Source organism: Adiantum capillus-veneris, chromosome 9 (genome assembly GCF_014529385.1).
Source record: "Adiantum capillus-veneris isolate H3 chromosome 9, ASM1452938v2, whole genome shotgun sequence".
Lineage (NCBI taxonomy): Eukaryota > Viridiplantae > Streptophyta > Polypodiopsida > Polypodiales > Pteridaceae > Adiantum > Adiantum capillus-veneris.
The window spans coordinates 15651854-15657105 of record NC_140939.1 but is presented as its reverse complement, the minus strand read 5'-3'; the positions used below and the strand labels follow the sequence as shown (position 1 = coordinate 15657105).

The 5252-nt window shown below is 49.1% G+C and overlaps 1 pseudogene; it reads left to right on the top strand.

Moving 5' to 3' along the window:
* Positions 1–2069: 2069 nt before the first annotated feature.
* LOC147450160 (uncharacterized) lies at positions 2070–3496 on the top strand (annotated as a pseudogene).
* The last annotated feature ends 1756 nt before the right edge of the window (positions 3497–5252 follow it).

The following is a 5252-nucleotide window of genomic DNA, read 5'->3' as shown; positions in this document are numbered from 1 at the left end:
CTGGCTCCCTCTCTCAGACATACTCTCTCTCTCTCTCTCTCTCTCTCTCTCTCTCTCTCTCTCACTCTCTCTCTCAAATTGCAGGTAGTTGGTGCATGTCTGCAAAGCACGTCTTTTCTCACACACACAGAGGCGCCAGTCTCGTTGTGGGTCTCTCTCTCTCTCTCTCTCTCTCTCTCTCTCTCTCTCTCTCACACACACACACACACACACACACACACACACACACACACACGTGGGCGAATGCTGTAGCCTGTATGCCATGTGAAAAGTCTGTATCCAAAATAACTCAGTGCAAGTTCCTATTCCATTCGAAGGTGCAAATTTGTGAGAGCCAACACGTGGAGACCTTCTCCTTCCTCTAAATTTTTAAGCTCCATTATATATAGTATAGATGAGAGCTCCATCATTTTTTGAAGCTTTGGAGATATTTAATCTCACAACCAGAGGTATTTTTGGAATTTTGGAAAATTTGAAGGGCATTTTGGGAAATTATGACAAAATATGGGGGATGTTTTGAGAAATTTTCAAATTTGAGGGGTATTTTGGAAATTTCAACAAATTAGAGGGGTATTTTGGTAATTTTTCCTATAATATAATAGATCCAGAGTTGAAGTCTCTCTCTCTCTCTCTCTCTCTCTCTCTCTCTCTCATACACACTCACACAAACAGCCTTCGAAGAGTCGAAGACTCTCTTTCTCACACTGTCAGGGTGCGGTGGATAATGATTAATGAGTAACCAAGTGGATTTTCTCTCTCTCCCTCTCTCTCTCTCTCTCTCTCTCTCTCTCTCTCTCTCTCTGTGCAATGGCCAATCGCTTCTCTCTTTGACACAATGGACACGCCGACGGCCAGCTCTACAGACTTGACTCCTGTCAAGCTCGCTTAAAACACTTAATAATGGCGCAGTTCAAACACACACAAACACAAACACAAACGGACATGCACGTGCAGGACTGTCTGTGTGCGTGGAGGTTCGCATACACACACTGTGACACACAGACAGTCCCACACGTGCTCTCTCTCTCTCTCTCTCTCACACACACACACACACACACACACACACACACATCGAATGACGTGTAGGGAAACGGGTGTGCATTGGGAAAGATGAAAGTGCCGCGTGAATACTTGCACCACCTTGCCTGCAGCGCAGTAGCAGCAGATGCGCTCTCTCTCTCTCTCTCTTACACACAGCACGGATACGCGCAGGAGTAGCTACTGCAGAGAAGGAAGTTCAAGCGCAGATTCCAGAGGTCGCCGACTCGTGGAATGATGATGGAATCAAATTCAAAAACTGCTCTCTCGTCTACACTCGACACGTGGAGGCCTTCTCCATCCTCAAAAAATTTAAGCTCCATTATATATGTATAGAAGACAAACCCTCCACGTTCACTTTCAATTCAAAAGAGAGATAGATGCTTTTTTTTCTTAAGTTGCAAAAGTGAAGGGTTTGTGGCCTAGAGGCTTTCCCACCAAAAAAAAAACAAGAAAGGAGAGAGGAGAGAAGAGCAAGTTCCCGCGTCACATAGTGAGAGGGAGATAGGGTGCGCGCCCATGCAGCGAGAGAGATAGGAGCTTTTTCCGCGCACCAACGAGAGAGAGGAAGACTTCACACCCATTTGTCCACATATTCACTTGCACTCGCCTTCACTTGTATATGTGCATTCATGCGCACACACGACCACTCGCACGCGGACACATACGCATCCGCATTCGACAGCCGACACACACACACGCATTCACGCGCACCACGTTGTACATTCACTTCGCACACACACGTTCACGCACATCACCCCGCACATTCCGCACTGCACACCCCATTGACCCGATTGCCCGAGATTAGACATAGGAGCCCGACTAGAGACCGTGCACACGCCCAGAGTGCACTTTGCGCACACATGATGCCCATGACGAGCCAGTGCTTCGAGTATATATTGCTCACGCTAGTATGCGAGCACAGAGGCTGACCCACTTACACGGACACATAGGGATACTTTTTTGTCCAGTGTCATGCCTCCCATTGCCCCACACATACATTCCAGATAGTGCGAGTCCGTCCCGGTGACATGTTGGATGGCACATTTAGAGATGATTTTTGTGCCACTTACGTGGTCGACTATTCGATTAGGCGAGAGGAGATACAGCTAGTACACGCAGACGACTGCTTTGAGGCATTCGACCACCCTGAGCAAGTTATATTACAGCGGGTAGGTCACCGAGTGATCTATACTGATAGTGCTCAGCGTAGATATCAGTTAGAGCGTCGTGCATCCAGTCGACGCCTATCCAGAGATGTTGTGACACTAGTTGGCAAGTCTAGAGACGGATGCTACGAGAGCACCGCAGGCACTGAGTTTCACTTTTTGACTTGTGGGTTGCCATATGATCCTCGACCGACCCAGCGCCGCCCTGCTTCGAGTAGAAGTCCCTCACCTCCTCTAGACATAGTGCCACCACCCAAGACACTCAGGAGACCACCGCTAGGGTTCTCGTCACCTAGACTTGATTTGCTGCCAGGCGTTTCAAGCTACCACGAGTCTAGAGCGATGCACACCTCGGCGAGTGCTAGTACTTTGCATACCACTCATAGTGAGACTGAGAGCGAGAGCCCGAGAGCGACATATTTTAGGGAGTCTCCACCTCGACACCTTGCACCATCTAGAGACCCATCCCCGCCTCTGGTGACACATATTAGAGACCATATGAGAGAGGCGACGATGACCCCAGCACCACCGTTAAGAGCACCAAAGTTCGGGCACGGTAGACTACACATTGTAGATATGAGTGCCTCTAGACCACTGACCACTACGCTTCAGGCACCGCTTGAGGCTAGAGACCGCGGGTAGCACGATAAAGATAGAGGGTCAGATTCTATGTATCATAGGCCAGTACCAGCGTGGTGTTGCCTTCTATATGTGCGGATGGCAGACCCACAGCAACCATTGTCTTTACCTAGGCAGATTGTGAGAGTCTACACACAGGCCGATAGAGCAGTCCTTATTGATGAGCTTGGAGAGCAGTATCGCTCGATTGAGACCCTTGACTTTGATGATATTGAGCGAGCACACCCAGACGATCGCCTAGACACGCAGACACATCCTAGGTTAGTGGAGCTTCACAGAGTTGAGCAAACCATGACCTATATAGACGAGCTCGGTCGTAGGTACAGACGCTTGTCGATTGGTGGATCTAGAGATCCTTCAGCACACTTTCTTGCACATTTGATAGGAGATCCACGCGAGTTTATAGGGATACCGGCCACGCAGTGTACATTTTGACTATAGGTCTACCCTACTCCCTTCGACTTAGGCATCACGACTTATGTTTACCCACGACGGCCATGCTAGCTCCACGGTTACCGGGAGCTCCGAGTCCTCCAGTCACACCAGTTGCGATATCACCACCTAGGCCTCCTTTGTTGGGATGTATTTTACCACCTTGGGAGAGGCCCGATGAGGATGACACCTATCTTGACGAGCGAGTGACTGCATGAGAGAGAGCCTCTCAGGACACACCTATGCTTGAGCCTACACGAGAGCCTCTGAGGAGTGTTCCACGAGAGATAGCTCTAGCAGTTAGCCCACAAGTAGAGCCCCCGAGACTAGACACTACTCAGAGAATTGTTAGGGAGCCTACACCACCTGCCGCTCTCGTCCAGGAGACTTCCAGCGTGCAGCAAGAGACCTCATAGAATCGCACATTGAGTGACCCTGGCCTAGACACAGATGAGACCATTATGCAGTTCTTGGCTACCTATGAGCATCCTTGTTTAGATTTGCCGACCTCACAGTGGCCCTTAGAGATAGCTATCAAGCCAGAGCCATATGCAAGAGTCGCTCCTTCTACGAGAGAGACCGCAGAGTCGATAGCATCGATGTCCCACACTTCTAGCATGCATAGTGGTGCCACAGTCTGTGAGCCACCGAGAGAGCAGTCACCCCAGGTAGATGCCGCCTTAGTGCCATCTACGAGTGCCGATTCACGATCATATCACCCAATTGAGCGGAGACCAACCACGAGCCGTATATTGCTAGATCAGGTTCCTAGAGACCACGTTCGAGACACCACGCCGATAGAGGTTACACCACAGATACCTAGACGTACACAGACTAGAGTGACCTCTACTGACACACGAGTTAGGGATACGAGACCACCTACTAGACTTGTTTGGAGACCACGTACATAGGCATCCGAGCCATGTGTAGAGCCTTCTCTAGACAGTGGTTCCGCAGCGATGAGTAGTGCCACTGAGGAGTGACCCATGATAGATCTGGCACGTAGTTTTCCACGTAGAGCTTCCCGGACCCTTCGACAGGTCTATGTTCCCCGTACTGAGATACACGCTAGATCTTTGCCTTGTGACGACACGATTGTGTTTATAGAGAGCCATATGACCGATGACGGACTTTCACATGGTTGGCTCACATCTAGACGGTCACTTGAGGCACATGACTATTTTGAGGGACAGAGACATGTTTGGGTACCTAGGCCACGAGTGGTAGCATACCTGGTGCATACACGATCATACCCTCGCGTGAGACCTCCACGAGCTAGATGTCGAGAGACGAGACGGCCCATAGAGAGTCCAGCCCCTCCACAGCAGCAAGCATGTCCTAGAGATATATGCACACACAGACATGCTAGACGAGCTCATACCGATATCCCTATTAGAGCGCGAGCACTGCAGATCTGGCTACCAAAGAGCCTTCCCCCTAGTTTATCACACGTAGACCATAGCACTAGCTCAAGTCAGATTTCTATTGACCATCATAGAGACATAGATCTATGTACCAGTGTACCAGTGATACATGAGCTTCAGAGACCTATGACTAGTGACATAGATGCTGATGTCATCCCTAGACATGATATTTTCCCTTCAGCGGAGACCACATGTATAGATCTAGGTGCTAGCCAGCCTTTGACCATTAGACAAAGAGCTATCCTTTTATTTGGAGAGGGTTCTCTTATTCGTTCTAGTCGCACGCGACTTTGATTTGTATTGGTTGATCATGGTGCACTAAACACATGCGCATATACCAGAGGCACTTTTTCCTAGTGGGTTTTTCCCTCCGGATATCTAGGTTTTTAGACCTTAGTTTAGGACTTTTATTTTGTTTTCATTATTGCTTCTTTTCCTGTTGATATGCCCCTCGAGGTATTGTGCTTTGAGTCTTACTTTTGTGTAGGAAAAAGAAGCATGAGGACTAGCTTGACATTTACCCCCGACGATTTGCACTTGGTGGGCCATC